At 45.7% G+C, this 17,207-nt stretch overlaps 1 long non-coding RNA gene across 1 annotated transcript; it reads right to left on the reverse strand.

Moving 5' to 3' along the window:
• Positions 1-212: 212 nt before the first annotated feature.
• Positions 213-960, reverse strand: LOC142964819 (uncharacterized). The gene is made up of 2 exons (XR_012957581.1): positions 638-960; positions 213-540 (listed from the first exon to the last, which is right to left on the reverse strand). It is a non-coding gene; the product is annotated as an uncharacterized LOC142964819 (long non-coding RNA).
• Between the last annotated feature and the right edge of the window lie 16,247 nt (positions 961-17,207).

Here is a 17,207-nt window from a genome sequence, read left to right on the forward strand (position 1 = left end):
GTCAGACATTTAAAGAACTTAGGAACATTTCAGTCCCAGCATTGTTTCTTTTATCAAGAGTTCAGTAATTGCATTTTTACACTTGTGTAACGTTGGTTTGTGAAAATCACTTGAGCATTCGTCAAACGTTTCACTTCAGTATTGTAGCACCCCCGTTACCACAGAAATCCGATTCAAAACACCGTAAAGGCACGTCCACACAGGAAGCAGTGTTATACAAATATAAATCTTTTATTAATACCAATCTAACTGTGTGAAGCAACCAGTGACAGCTGGTTTAGCGGGCAGGAGGAGTTCACAGACCGTGCACTAAGATCGGCCTCAAACAATTTAAAGCAAAACAAACAAAACAACAAACCAAGGCAGCGTCCCACTAACTAGAAAAGAAATGAAAACAAAAACATAAGTAATCACAAACAACTGCCAATAAACAGAAAACAAACCCAAAAAGATTGTAATTCCACCCACCGAATGTTCAGCAACCCAGCCACCCCCACTTGGATTCCCCCTCAGCTACCATTGGAAGCTGCTCAGGAAGCTCTAAAAACCACACAACATTACATCTTTCTTAATTATACCCAATTTCCCAACATACGACATCCATAAAGAAAAACCCTTCCACTCTAAATATATTTACCCGAGTCAACCTCCCCCGAACACACGCTGTCCCCTCCGTAACGGATGCCTCCCAGACACTGCGCCAACGACGCAACTTCTCATGCGGCGTCACGCTACGTCTATGCTTGTTGTGGGAGAGGAAGTAGTTGGACTCGGCACCCCCGCTTGTGGCGGCGGAGACAGAGCCGAGTCACACACAGCCGCTCGTGACGGCGGAGAGAAAGACAACGGCCGCGAATTGCCAGCAGGTGCATCTTTTCACCTAATCAGGCCCGTGCACCTCATTACTGGTCCGCCGGACCCAATAGTGTCACCCCGTCAGTTTCACTTGGTTACATCCACCCCCCCTTAATCAATCAGTGTCCCACTGATGGCATATGTCCCCTCCAGATCCCACATCAACCTTCCCCCTTAGATGGCTTACCGCAGACCTCGGCAGCCGGTGCGGGTTAGAATGAACCCCCGCAGTAGCACGCTTGGACCTCCGAAGTGGAGGTAATGGCGAAGGCACAGGTGATGGCAGTGTCCGTGGTGAATGCAGGGCATGTGTACTCTCACCTGCACTCCGTCCCTCCTCGCCCACAGAGGGGGTAGCCCCCGTAGGACGGGGGGGAGACAGCCCTTCTAAACCAACTTCCCTCTCTCTTTCCCCTTCCCCCTTTCCCTTCACAATGCTCCCCTGCGCCCCCGGCCCATCGGCCCAGACCATCGCAAGCATAGAGTCGTCTGAATCGGACTCCACCTCAGGAAGTGAGGACCCAGCAACTCCCCGGTCCCCCGGTTCCTGCCCATCCATCTGTACGCCTGGACCACAAACGCGCAACTCATTTCTATGTAGATTGCGTTGGGGTTTTGAGAAATCAATCGGGACAACAGAATACACAGGCAGGTCACCACCCAGGTCACCACCCAGCTGAGCTATGACTCGGTGAGGGGTGGGAAGCCACACATCCTGAATCTTATGCCTACCTGAAAACTGACGATTCCTTACATACACAAATTGGCCTGGTTGCAAAGGATGATCACCTACAGGCGTGCCTGCATACCTTTTACGAGCTTCTGCTGCCTGCTCCATGTTCTTTCTAGCCCGAGCGTAGGCACAGCCCAACCTCCTCTGATGCTCCTCAACCCACTCATGCACATTACCGTCAAAATCCTCCCTATCCTGTCCCAGCCAGACATCCAGCGGAACCACTGGAGCCCTCCCGAACATGAGAAAATACGGCGAGTAGCCAGTACTCTGATGTTCAGTGGTGTTATAAGCATACACCAGCTCCGGAAGGTACTCAACCCACCTCCTTTTCTGCTCCGGGCGCAGGGTACGCAACAGATCATGTAGAGTCCTATTGAAACGCTCACACTGTCCGTTCCCCTGAGCATGATAGGGGGTTGTTCGACTTTTTTTCATCCCATACAACCCACAGAGACACTGGACAACCCCAGCCTCAAAGCATTTCCCCTGGTCAGAGTGCAACCTTGAAGGGACCCCATAGGGCTGAATCCAATATTTCACCAGGGTCTTTGCGACCGTTACTGCACGCTGGTCTTTGGTTGGCACCGCAACCGTAAACTTGGAGAACACATCGGTAAAAACCAAGACATTCTCTCGTCCATCTGACGACGGTTCCAGCACGGTGAAGTCCATTGCAACTACTTCCAGCGGCCTAAAAGCCAACAGACTCCCCAACGCTGCAACCACCCTTGGCTGTGGTGCTTTAGAAACAATACACCGTTCACAAGTCTTACAGAAAGCCTCAATGTCTGCAAACATTCCCGGCCAATAGCACCGACTGCGAACCAACTTGAATGTTCTTTCCACCCCTTGGTGCCCATGGTCAGTGTGCATGCGAGCAAGCACCTCTCGATGTAATACCGCTGGCAACAAAAGCTGCTTAATCTCTCCCTCCTTCTGATCACACAGCCTCCGGTATAGCACACCCCCCAGCTCCACAATCCTTCCCCATTGTCTCAAAAGTCCAATTGTTCTGTCACATTCCTGCAACCTCTCGTCCCTACAAGGTTTCACACCCCTCACCCAGTATGTTCGAAAAGATGATATCACGGAATCTACCTGCTGCAGACTAGCCAAGGCCGACATGTCAAATGAGGGAAAGCTAGACATAGAAGCTTGCTGGGGGCTCGCACTGGTTTCCTGACACAGAGCCGTTCGATGGGGTTTGGACAGAACACTACGTGTGTCCTGAAAACTTTGTGCCACTCCTCCCCCCTCTGTCCCCCTCTGCTCTGCATACTGCCTAGAGAGAGCATCCGCCCCTGCATTCTGGCTACCTGGCCGATACACCAACTGAAAGTCAAACTGAGCAAGTTCAGACACCCATCTCTGTTCTACAGCTCCAAGCTTTGCGGTGTTCAAATGGCTTAGCGGATTGTTATCAGTAAACACTGTAAACTTGTTCCCAATCAGATAATCCTTAAATTTATCCGTAACAGCCCACTTCAACCCCAACAGCTCCAGTTTCATGGCACTATAGTTCTCCATATTCCGCTCCGACGACCGGAGGCCACGACTTGCGTATGCAACCGGCCGTCGCTGTCCCTCCCCCTCCTGCGACAAAACAGCCCCCAACCCTTGATGGCTAGCGTCAATCTCCAGGAAGAATGGCTTGCTAAAATCTGCATACCCCAACACGGGAGCGGAAATTAACTTTTGTTTTAATGTTTCAAAAGCATCTTCACAGGTTGCATCCCACAACTGGCCAAACACGAGGAACGAAGAGGCTTTCCTCCCCCCTTTAGCTGACAGCAGTGTGGACAGAGTGTGGAGGGGGACTGCCAACTTAGCAAAGTTTCTCACAAACCTCCTGTAGAAACTAGCGAAACCCAGGAATGATTTCAACTCTGCCACACTCTGCGGTCGACGCCACTCTGCAACCACCCGAATCTTCTCCGGATCAGTAGCCACTCCAGTAGCTGAAATGACATGTCCCAGGTAAACAACTTCGGACTGAAAGAATGAGCACTTACTCAACTTGACCTTGAGATTAAACTGCCCCAGCCGGGACAACACCAAATCTAGGCGCTCAAGGTGCTGCTCAATGGTAGACGAAAACACCACAATGTCATCCAGATACAGGAGGAGCGACTGGAACCTCTGATCCCCCAAAATTCGTTCCATCAACCGCTGAAAGGTACCTGGCGCATTACAGAGCCCAAACGGCATCCGTGTAAATTCATACAAGCCAAAAGGAGTGCAGAATGCAGTCTTACTGCAATCTTTCTCCGCCACTCCCACTTGATGGTAACCACTCGCCAAATCCAGGGTGGTGAACCACCTTGCCCCGCTCAAAGCATCCAAGGACTCTTCGATACGTGGAAGAGGGAACGCATCTCGCCGTGTTCTCGCATTAAGCTGCCTGTAATCCACACAGAGCCTTAGCGACCCATCCTTCTTCCTCACTATCACCAAGGGGGAGGAGTAGGGACTACTGCTTTCCCTGATAATGCCCTGCTGCAATAGCTGTGCTATATGCGTTTTGACTTCCTCATACTGACTTGGGGGTATACGCCGGTAGCGCTGCCTAACCGGGGCTTCATCCAGAACTGGAATCTCATGCTCTATCACGTTTGTAAACCCCAAATCCATGTCTGACTTTGCGAAGACCCCAGAATGTTTACTCAGGAGCTGCCTCACTTTCCGTACCTGTTCAACAGTCAGCCCTGGAAATTCCTGTGCGGCTACCTCCGGGGGCAGCTGCTGCCGCTCCGCAACCCCACCAGTCTGTTCGCACAAAAAGACTCGCTCTTCCTGCGGCCCTACTCGTTCAAAGGCTACAGGGGCAGTACCACCCGACACCACTTCCACTGAATGTATTGAGCAAAGGCAGGTCTGAGATGCAATGTTCGCATCCACATGCCCTACATTCACCACCGGCACCGCAACCTGTCCATTCTCCACTGGAACCACTGCATTGGAAACGAGTAACTCCCCCGGGAGGCTCCCCTCCCCCGCCCCCAATGACTCCACACACACAAATGAGCCTAACAAAGTCTGCCCAGATGGAACTGACACAGGTACAAAACACATGGATCCAGCCGGAACACAGAAAGGTACGGTGGAATAGGCAAAGCCTATAGGTGAAACAGCCTGCTCCTGCTGGCAAACCGAAAACGCCAAACCCCACACTTCATCCGAATCAGACGCCGAATCCTGCTCGGCATCTGATGCCAACTGCTCCATTTCATAAAACCGCTTGATTACGTTCATGCCCAATATGCAAGGAACAGCTATTTTGCGATGTAATGTTGCGGTGTCCGTAGGGTCCCGAACAACCAGAATGCCCCTCCCGTTTGCAACCTTGCCCAAGGCACCGACATCCCTCTCGAAATACCCCAGGTAAGGAATGCCCAACCCATTTGCCGACGACAGGGAAAGCCACTCACAGGTTTTAAGAGTTGGCCTAAAATGCTGCTCAAAAAATGTCTCTGTAATAGTTGACACGTTAGACCCAGTGTCTAGGAGGCATTTAACTTTCACATCACCCAACAAAATTTCCACAGTTGGACATTTGCCGACCAAACATTCATATTCCTCCTTTGGAACTTCAAAGTGTGAGCCCGACTGAACCTCACCTGTAGCTGGACTCATTACCACAGGGGGGGAGAGTTTCCCTGCTGCTCAGCTACATGGGCAAACCTGTCACGGGAGACCTCATGGCGCAAAACCGGAGCTGCCCCTCTGTTTGGAGCCCCTACCCGACACTGTCGCGCCATGTGACCCGCAACCCGACATTTAAAACAGATAGGCTGACCATCAGCGTCAAACCTTGGCTGCTCCCCACGTACCCCCGGCCGGCTAATCCCTAGACCTGACAAATCAGACACTTTCTGTGCCAAATCAAAAATCTGAGCCTGCTGTTTCTTCAGCGTGCTCTCAACCTGGACCTGCTGCTGCTTTAAAGTTTGCAGAATCTCCACCAGCAGTGGGTCAGGTTCGGGGAGAGCAGCCGCAACAACTGTATTGGACTCCACAGCTCCCATCTCACATGAGTTTGTCACCCGCCGACTTTGACCACCCGCTGGTTCCCCATCTTCCCACGTCAATGCCTCCTCGCGTAACGCAAAGAAAGTGATTTTATTATTCTGCCGAATCACCTTCTTTAGCTCTCTACGGAGCGCTAAATCCCGAACGTTCTCTGCAAATTGATCACGTAAAGCAAAGTCACTACACCAGGCCTGCTTGATGTCACAATGATTAATATCATCAATAATAGCCATCAGCCCATGCGAATACTCCCTGACGGATTCCCTTTCTCGCTGCCTCCGGTCGAAAAATAGTTTTTGCAATCTGGTCAGTGAATCAGGCTGTCCATATACTTCCTTCAGAATCTCCAGAATGCGCCTAGGGTCTCTCCTCTCGCTCTGAGACCGATATCGTATCTCCTGTCTGGCTTCCCCTCCCAAATGGTCATAAATGTACATAGCCTTCTCAGCATCCTCAAAATGACGATAACCCAAAACTGCATTTATCTCATCCAACCACTCATAAAACTCAGCACAGGACCCCCCATTAAACACCGGACACTTTTTTTCTTTTGGTACATAAATGACACGCTCTCTACCCCTCGGACCAGCAGCACCATCCCCCACTACCCCTGATGTTTCCTCCGGTTGTAGGGAAGACGGGGCACTGGATGCAACAGGAGACCCATGTTGTTGCAACTGTGCATTCAAGGAGTCATTAATGTCTTTTAAGGCCGACATAGCTGCCTTGTCTGACACCACCCTCTCTTTCAGGGCCTCTAGCTCCTCTCGAAGATATTCCATCTTCACCGTTCGCACCGTCCACGCCAGCTGACGACCCCGGCCGGATTTGATGTTGTCCCGGCTCTTGTAGCTGTGTAGACTTCGTGAGACCCACTGCCTTGGTCTAAAATCTATTGCCGTCGCACCAGTCCTGCCCTTCCAGCACTAGGCCCAACCAAACTGTCACTGCCTAATTTTACCCTACTCACAGCGCCAAACTGTAGCACCCCCGTTACCACAGAAATCCGATTCAAAACACCGTAAAGGCACGTCCACACAGGAAGCAGTGTTATACAAATATAAATCTTTTATTAATACCAATCTAACTGTGTGAAGCAACCAGTGACAGCTGGTTTAGCGGGCAGGAGGAGTTCACAGACCGTGCACTAAGATCGGCCTCAAACAATTTAAAGCAAAACAAACAAAACAACAAACCAAGGCAGCGTCCCACTAACTAGAAAAGAAATGAAAACAAAAACATAAGTAATCACAAACAACTGCCAATAAACAGAAAACAAACCCAAAAAGATTGTAATTCCACCCACCGAATGTTCAGCAACCCAGCCACCCCCACTTGGATTCCCCCTCAGCTACCATTGGAAGCTGCTCAGGAAGCTCTAAAAACCACACAACATTACATCTTTCTTAATTATACCCAATTTCCCAACATACGACATCCATAAAGAAAAACCCTTCCACTCTAAATATATTTACCCGAGTCAACCTCCCCCGAACACACGCTGTCCCCTCCGTAACGGATGCCTCCCAGACACTGCGCCAACGACGCAACTTCTCATGCGGCGTCACGCTACGTCTATGCTTGTTGTGGGAGAGGAAGTAGTTGGACTCGGCACCCCCGCTTGTGGCGGCGGAGACAGAGCCGAGTCACACACAGCCGCTCGTGACGGCGGAGAGAAAGACAACGGCCGCGAATTGCCAGCAGGTGCATCTTTTCACCTAATCAGGCCCGTGCACCTCATTACTGGTCCGCCGGACCCAATAGTGTCACCCCGTCAGTTTCACTTGGTTACAGTATCATAAAGGACTTTCTCTTGTGGAATGTCGCATATGACAAGTATCCCCAATTTGGCCTTTTAGCTGCAACCTCTGTTCACCTTACTTTAGATAAATGCATATCTGCACAATCCCAGGGCTATGCTAAGATATATAGAGGGCTGGAACACTGAGCAAATTAGGGAACCCTTTTCTTCAATTTACAGACCACACTGTATGTATCACCAAAATAGTAGTTGATCGGAACTACAGGGACTACATTTTCTGCCCTGTTCTCTCTTTGTTTGTCGGATGGAAAACAGTGTGTCCCAACACCATTATCTGCTGTAATGTGTCACATGGAACATTGATTGCAGGGTTGAGCCCTGGCAGGCTGCTAGTCTCTGTTCCTTATTTAATCCAGGTCAGTGTGTTGAAATAAACAATTTTCACCCTGAGATGTGCCTGACAATGAAAGAGAGGAAATAGCTCAATTAGGTCATTATAGTTGGTAAATGGACTGTACTTTTATACCATGCCCACCATCAGGACTAACTAACATTCACACTGGCACAGCTATTTTGGGGTTAAGTGTCTTGCCCAAGGACAGATTGACATGCGACCAGCGGAGCCAGCGATCGAACCGCCTTAATGAAGGAACGCCCTGCTCTTCACTAAGCCACAGTTGCCCACAGAACACATACCCACATGAACACACAAAGGCTGGAAGTAAGGCAAGGCAAGTTTATTTGTATAGCACATTTCAACAACAAGGTAATTCAAAGTGCTTCACATAAAACCATTAAAAGCATCAAAACATAAGGCAAAAGAAAAGGAGATTTAAGAACAATTAAGAACATTCATTGAAACAATAAAAACTGTAAGAAATAAAATACAGTAGTAAAATGCAGAAATGCAGGAAATTGATTAATATATTAATTGAATATGGTTCAATTAAAGGCAGCAGCAAACAGAAAAGTCTTCAATCTTGATTTAAAGGAGCTGAGGGCCTCAGCAGACCTGCAGCTTCTGGGACTTTGTTCCAGATATGTGGAGCAGAAAAACTGAACGCTGCTTCTCCATGTTTAGTTCTGACTCAGGGAATAGAAAGTAGACCGGTCCCAGACGACCTAAGGGGTCGGGATGGTTCATAAGGTAGCAGCAGATCAGAGATGTATTTTGGCCCTAAACCATTTAGTGCTTTATAAACCAACAGCAGATTTTAAAGTAAATTCTTTGTTTGACAGGAAGCCAGTGCAAAGACCTCAGAACTGGAGTAATGTGATCCACCCTCCTGGTCTTAGTGAGGACTCGAGCTGCAGCGTTCTGAATCAGCTGCAGCTTTCTGACAGACTTTTTACAGAGACCTGTAAACACACCATTACAGTAGTCCAGTCTGCTGAAGATAAATGCATGGACAAGTTTTTCCAAATCCTGTTGAGACATAAGTCCTCTAATCCTTGATGTATTCTTCAGGTGATAGTAGGCTGATTTTGTAATTGTCTTGATATGGCTGTTCAGGTTGAGGTCTGAATCCATAACTACACCCAGATTTCTGGCTTGGTTTGTGGGTTTTAACATCAGTGATTGAAGCTGAGGGGTGATTTTCAATCGTTCGTCCTTGGTACCAAAAACAATTACTTCTGTTTTATCTTTGTTTAATTGAAGAAAATTCTGGCACATCCAGTTGTTGATTTGTTCAATGCAGTTACCCAGCCCTTTTATGGGATTATAGTCCCCTGGTGACATAGTTATGTAGATTTGTGTGTCGTCTGCATAATTATTATAACACACTTTGTTGTTTTCCATAATCTGAGCTAGTGGAAGCATGTAGATGTTGAAAAGAAGAGTCCCCAGTATTGAACCTTGGGGAACACCACGTCATTTTAGTCAGCTCTGATGTGTAATTAGCTACAGACACAAAGTATTCTCGGTCCTTCAAGTAGGATTCAAACCAGTTAAGTGCTGTGCCAGAAAGTCCCACCCAGATTTTTAGTCTTTCTAGGAGTATGGCATGGTCGACCGTGTCGAATGCAGCACTGAGATCCAGTAATACTAAGACTGAACTTCTGCCATTGTCTGTGTTTAAGTGGATGTCGTTGAAAACCTTAACAAGAGCAGTTTCTGTACTGTGGTGCTGTCGAAAGCCTGACTGGAAGACATCAAAGCAGTTATTTACGGCCAAGAATTTGTTCAGCTGTTGGAAAACCGCTTTTTCAATTATTTTACTTAAAAATGGGAGGTTTGATATTGGCCTATAATTTTTCATTGTTGCGGAGTCTAAACTAGCCTTCTTTAGGAGCAGTTTAATAACTGCAGTTTTTAGGGCTTGTGGGAAGATACCTGAGAGAAGGGATGTGTTTACAATTTGTGATCAGTGGTCATGCAGTTTGAAATATTTTTGAAAAAGTGTGTTGGTAGAATATCCAAGCAGCAGGAGGATGACTTCAGATGTTGTATAATGTCTTCTAGGCTTCTACGGTCGATTGAATGAAATTGTGTCATATTTGAATGGATGTTATTTAGAGAAGTGGACAACACACGTCCTGTGGTTGGTGTCGAGGCACTGACTGCTTGTCTAATTTTCTGAATTTTGTCAGTAAAAAGGGAGGCAAATTGATTGCATGCCCGGGTGGATTGGAGCTCAGCAGCTACCGACACTGGAGGGTTTGTTAGCCTGTCGACGGTAGCAAATAAGGCACGTGTATTGTTATTGTTTTTGGTTATGATGTCAGAGAAGAAGGACTGCCTTGCATTTCTAAGTTCCAAATTATAATTGCGAAGTCTCTCTTTATAGATGTCACAGTGAACCTGGAGATTAGTTTTTCGCCACCTGCGCTCAGCTTTCCGACACTCTCGTTTCTCTATTTTGACCAGCGTAGCATTTCTCCAAGGAGATCTTTTCTTACCGGAGACAACCTTCACTTTAGTGGGTGCAATGGCATCAATAATATTTTTAACTTTAGAATTGAAGCCATGTACAAGCTCATTGACTGAGATGCAAGAGAGGGCTGGTGTGGAGGAGAACTTCTGAATAAATAGTTCACTGGTGTTTTCAGAGATGCTGTCTTCGTCACAACCTTGGTTTGGACATTTATGTGCAAGGAGATTGCACTCTCAAAGAAAACACAGAAATGATCAGAGAGTGCAACATCAGTCACAGCGACCTTGGAAATGTTTACGCCTTTGGTGATGATTAGGTCCAGAGTGTGCCCCCTGTTGTGTGTGGATCCTGTCACATGCTGAGTCAGATCATAGTTATCAAGGACACCACATAGTTCTCTAGACCCTCTGTCCTGGGGATTCTCAACATGGATATTTAAATCGCCAACAATAACAACACAGTCAAAATCAATACAGATTATAGACAGCAGTTCAGTAAACTCATCAAAGAAGGTTGCACAGTATTTAGGCGGTCTGTAAATGTTTAGGAATAAAGCTTGAGTGGAATTCAGAGCCACATATTCAAAAGAACTAAAATGACCAAAGGACATCTGCTTGCATTGAAGAGAATCATTAAATAAAATAGCAACTCCACCTCCTTTCTTATGCGCTCTTGTTTCACTCATGAAACTGAAGTTGTGAGGTGTTGATTCAATAAGAACAGCTGCACTGTTATCTGGATTTAACCATGTTTCAGTTAAAAACAAAATATCTAGTTTGTGCCTAACAATAAAATCAGATTAAAAATGTTTTTCCTGACAGAGACCTGACATTTAATAAAGCTAAGTTTAATGTGGTTAAAGCTTTCTTTGCCCAATTTATTTGGACAGGCTGACGAGGAATGTATGTTAAGTTTGATAAGTTTGCAGGTTTACGATTATTTCTTCGCAGCCTCACTTTTCTTTTTCTATAAACTATCAGGTCAGGAATTGAGAAGGCTAGCTGCATACAGGGCCCCGACTTTTCCTGGAGAGAGTCATTGGTGTCATTACCCTTGTAGCCTGGACCCAGAAGATATCAATTATTGCCTTTATCAGGTAGGGGAGTCAGAGGATGGTTGTGGAGCCGTCGAGGAGTGGGGCGAGGAGTGTGTTTGGTTCCAGCAATGACCAGCTCTTTCATGTGGTCAGTGAACTCCAGGTGGGGGGAGGATGGGGAGAGTATGAAAGAGGAAAGGGACCTGGATGGAGTTTGGGGGGGGTCGAAGTAGGTGCTGGGGAGGGAGGTAAAGACTCCTCATCTCGGAAGGGTGGGGAAAGTGGGAGATCGGAGGCGGTCCCTGATGATGAGGTTGGAGACTCCTCCTTTTGGCTGTCGCTAGGCGGGGGCATCCTTCCCGTAAGGTCTCCATGGCGATGCTGTGTGATTATCTCTTGTTTAGACTCCTCTTGTGTCTTGTCCTTGGCAGTAGGAACAGACGGATGACGCAGGGAGACAAATAGGTTAGAGGTAAACAGTTTTACCCCCGACTTGTTCAAGCAAACTCCATGTGCCTTAAAAAGATGTCTGCGCTCCCAGAAAAGGTAGAAATTGTTGATAAAATGTACTGAATGGCCAGTACATGCAGTTGACAGCCATTTGTTCAGTGCAAACAGCCTGCTGAATCCTTCATCTCCTCCTCTGACTGGTGGAAGAGGGCCACTGATAAACACCTCAGCCTTGACAGAGCTGACTGTGTTTAACAGATCAATGAAGTCTCGCTTCAGAACTTCAGACTGTTGTTTCACAATATCACAGCTTCCTGTATGCACGATGATGTTTTTCACCGTGGGATAGTCAGCCACGATGTCCAGGATTTTGTCTCATGTTAGAGACCATATCTTTCGGAAAGCAGAGTATTTTGGTATTCTTGCTGCACAGTGTTCTGACATCTTTTACAGCATAGTCACCAACAATCAGAGTCTCAGGCCCAGTCACTAGCTTTGCCTGCGGCCTTTTACTCTCACATTTACTCTGTTCTTACTCTGCTTTGAGGAGATAGCTGCTTATCCAGGTCATCAGATGGAGATTTAGGATCCTGCGACAATGGAGCAAATCTGTTTTGAAGTTGTAGGCTTGGTTGTTGTGGAGGTTTTTTGCAGGTTTTACTTTTCTCAGCTGTCCTTGGCTTTGTCCGTCTGAGTGCAGGGGTTGAGGAGGAGTTCTGCCTGTGTGGTAGTGCAGGCCAGCCAGTCGCATCACAAATCTCAGGGCGCTGGGCTCTGCCTGTTAGTCGTCCTCCCACATATTTTCTCTTCGGCTTTGCACCGAGAGTTCCAGGGAGGACTACCATTTGAAGATTCATTATCTGCTCTCTCCTCCTGTTTCTTGGTAGGCCTGGTTGTGCTAGTTAGCTGTGTCTTAGCTTGCGTTTGTCCAGTGTTTTGAGTCCATGGTAAAGTGGTATCATTCCCACACAGTCCATTTACCTCCACGTTTACTTCTAGTCGGTGGATTTTTGTTTCCAAGACTGCAATCTTCTGCAGGAGTTTGTAGTAGTCGTCCGTGGAGAAGGGAGGCATCTTGCTGCTACTTAGCTTTAGCTTAGCTGCTAGTTAGCATTAGCTAACAACCCAAATAGCTCGACGACTTTCTGGATTTGTCTTCACTCAAGCGTTGGAGTGATATATGTGATATATCTGGCAAATTGAAGCAAGAAAATGCAAGCAGAGGCAAGAGCAAGCAGTAAAGCGACTCTCATCAAGGTCTCCTTGAAAAAAAAAAGTAAAAAAGTAGTTTTTATTCTTGCTCTTAAAGCAATGTGATATTTGCTGTATTTGTGACTTCATTCATTTAATTATTTTTCTGATATTGATATATTGGATTGGGAATATTTGCCTCTCAACATCTCTTAACATGGCGACAGCTGAGCCAGCGGCTTGCAGCTAATGGGACTAACAGCGCTACCTGAGGGGGGACCAGAGTATGGGCTCTACACTTCCATGACAACGCCATCGGTCTGAAAGTTGTTATCAGCTGTAACGACTGTATGAGCAGAGTGCAGAGCAGCGGCAGTGAGGTAGCCAATAGGGCACGCTCACATGCACAAACAGGCATGCGGCCAGCCCTGCTATTTAATCAAAGCACAGAGAAAATCATATAGAAAGTGTTTTTTGCTATACTAATGCTCTCAATCCCATATATTGCACCTTTAAAGCATGTATGAAAAAAGTTGGGTTTACTGCTGCTGACACTGTTCACTGCAGTTTAGAGACATATTTGTATTTTGGGTTTCTACTAGAACATGTTTACATTCTTTAATGTTCAAAAAACACTTTCTCATAATTTCTGTGCTGGAACACCTGTGCTCACCATCCATCTAAAACTATCCATTCTTCTCCCTCTTCTGAATCTGCCCTGTCGACGTCATTGCAACCAGTGAATATCACCACAGTAACCAATTCTAGACAAAGAACTTACAACTGCACGTGTTCCTTAAATAAGAGACTTGGATACAGTCTGTATTGTTGTTAGGTTCAAGAACCTCTCGAAACTGTGGGAGAAACCGCACGTGGTCCAGCCGTGCCAAAAAGCCGTCGGCTCAAATTATAATCAAAAGTATTTAATACAGAAGCTAAAACAATTGCAAAATGAAGTACACTATTTACAGAATCTGTAGAAATATTTACAGTATCGATATAGAAATATGATCAGCTTGTTACCTGCCGAGATGAAATGAGATGAACAGGCCGAATTCTCTCTCTGAATTTCCTTATATAGTTCGTAAAAAGTCACAAAATGTCCGTCTTTGTTTCTATTGGTTAAATCCAGCTAGCTCCTCCTTCTCGCATCAGCCAGCTGGAGGACCCTTGGCACAGGTGTGATGTTTCTTCTGCGTGTCCCTGGAATGCCTGTCTAAAATCACTGTCTGTCCCTTGACCATTCTTCACAGTTTTATACATTCAATGATTGTCTTTCATGGCTTAACACTTCTATGGTAAACATACTATAGGTACATCCGATAAGAATTTGCAACTCTGGCAAAGTCTTTGACAAGCTTTACAAGCATATTTGGTAAACCCAAGTACTTGCTAACATTTTACTATCCACCTCTAAGGGTGCTATAAATCCTACTAGAAACACTTCTAATTACAATCCTAAAACACACTTCTAAACCTAAATTTCCTACATCGTGTACATGCATTCAGTGTTCAACACATTCAAATGCTTATCTAATTAACACAAAGTAAAACATTAAAAAAATCTTATCATATTCCAGTAAAAAGTCAGTAATTGGTTCATTTTTTTCCCTTATTTTCAAAACACATCCTTAAAAACAATATTACATGAATGCCTTGCAACGTGTCAACAGGTAATACTGTGTGAAATACACAGACTCCTTGATTAACACTTCAGACCCCCTGAATGAGAATATACATGTAAAAAACAACTGTACCACTCACTGGCTTAAAACTGCTCAACCTCATGTAAACAGGTGTAATTTGAACAGATGTAGATGTAAACAGGGGTCTTTGCCTCCATTTTTTCCGAAAGCAATAATCAGCTCCTTGGTTTTACTGACACTGAGCAGCAAGTTCTGATGGGTTGTTGATTTCCTCTTTATATCGTTGTTCATATTCCATTTGATGTAGTGTCATTTGCAAGCTTCAAAACAGAATTGTCTTCATGTCAGGGGTTGCAGTGGTAGTTTTACAGCTTGAACAGGAAGTGGCTGAGCACACAGCCCTGGGGGGCTCCGGTGTTCAAATTCAGGTCATGTCCACATTACTCACTTTTTACTCCGTTTTTGCCACGTTTACACTGAGCGGCCACACTACGCTGGAGTTTTGGAGCACCCTAAACGGAGGAGTCTGAAAACACCCCCGAGATTGGAGGTGTTTGAAAACTCCGGGGTTGCGTTTGACTGTGGACGGTTGGAAACGGATGTGTTTAGAAAAAATTACGCCCACACCCGTGTTCACTACTGGATTGGTTCTTAACAACCATGACGTCTCCGTCCCTGATTTGTCACACTCACTATCACGTGACCCGTACCTGGAAGAAAACAAACAGGCGGCAGGGCGACCAGCGATTCATTTCAACATGGATAACGAATGACAAGCCTTGCTTGCGTTGTTGTCTGTACTAGCAGCAATTGTGGAGTTAAATTCATCATTTTACAATGCTGCTACTGCCTACAGGCGGAGGAGGCGAGCTATTCTTCGAGCGATGAGCGACAATTCCCGAGTCCAGATTAAGTGCTAATCGCGGTTAGCATTTCTCCATTGGCGGTAATGTTAAAATTAGCTTAGAAGCTAGCTAGTCGAACATGTTACATGAATATCATGGATTGTTGTTTTGTATTCATGTAATGTGTATAGGGACAGTTTGTAAAGCCATATTTCATATTGTGTTTCCACAGTTTTGCAAATAAGAAAGATTCACACTAAAGTCTTGAAACTCTTCTACGGATTCCATGGTCTTTATTTCACGGATCTACTGTTAGCGATCTGCTAAGCTTTTCTGCACGAAGCAGGAGCAGAATAGAGTGAGAGACGAGTGAGAGACGTGTGTTGACCACATTTATGGACCCATAATCTAGTAAACGTTTACGTGTAAGTGTTGATTTTAAAGTAAATTTGATGTGAGAGAGAGAGAGATAGACCCGCAGCGTTGTAACTAAGTCTGAAAAATAAAACTTCTAAAACTTTCCACGAACTGTCTGTTTGAGTTTATAGAGGACTATTTTAGAGGAAGATCTTAAGTATCAAATACAACCTTTCATTATTAAAGACTACTTTATTACTCTGTCGTATTTTTTTAAACTAAGCAACCAATCCACTTCCTGTTTACACCGTCACGTGCATGCCCAGTGTACGTTAATGGTCACGTGCTGTCCGTCTTCGACGGTTGCCGTGTGGATGCAGATCAATTCGAAAATGATGCTGAAACGCCCGTGTGGACGGAGATCGTTTCTATTTGACAAATCTGCTTCCAAATAGAAACGGAGTAGTGTGGATGTAGTCTTAGAGTGGAGGAGGTTTGGCTGCCAATCCAAACTGCCTGGGTTCTGTTTGTGTGAAAGTCTAATAATCAGATGCAGGGAGGTATTTAAGAGTGCTAAGTTTATCAGTTTCATGGGGAAGATCATTGAGAATATGAAATCAACAAACACCATTATGATGTTGGTGTTATTAAAGATGTGTGAGGGCTGAGTGGAGAGCAGTGAAGACGGCATCCTCTGTGGATCTGTTGGCTTTGGGTGATAATCATTTAGACTGGACACTGCAGACATTTTAGGTGTAGGGACGATGGTGGCTTTCTTGAAGCAGGTGGGAACTCTCTCCTGCAACAGTGATCTGTTGAAAATGTCATTGATGACATGTGTCAACTAGTTTATGTAACTAGTTGACATGTGTTCTTAGTACACGACCAGGATTATTATCAGGCCCAGCAGCCTCACTCATATTGACTCTCATTAGGGTTTTCCTCTGATTTGATTATTGCAAAAAATCCATATCTTCTGTGGCTGGACATGCAAGGTACTTCTCAAGCTCTCTGACCTCTGAGTTTCCTGTCTTCATGGATGCAAAGATGTCATCCCCATCATTGTCAAGGGAACATTGTCGTCCCTACTGATGGTGAAGTGACCTTCCATGTAGTCAGGCCCTTTTGAAAAATAAATGAATAAAGCAGTTTTACTGTTGACATCCTTCTGGAACAATACACTGACAATACAGCCATGAAAGTTACCTATACATGGATTAGTAATCTAAAAGAGAGCAAAACAATCCCTTCTTAAATAAATAAATGTAACAGGTGTTTAAGATCCTGTCCTCTGTGATCCAGCATGTCCTGAACTTTGGCAAGAGAAGAGTAGCAGTAATACACACTGGGTCCTTCATGACATCCCCAAAACACATCTGGATGCCACATTGTTGGGCCCAAGGAGGGATCCACAGACTTTGACG

Source organism: Anarhichas minor, unplaced genomic scaffold (assembly GCF_050575085.1).
Source record: "Anarhichas minor isolate MPS153535 unplaced genomic scaffold, ASM5057508v1 ptg000032l, whole genome shotgun sequence".
Classification (NCBI taxonomy): Eukaryota; Metazoa; Chordata; class Actinopteri; order Perciformes; family Anarhichadidae; genus Anarhichas; species Anarhichas minor.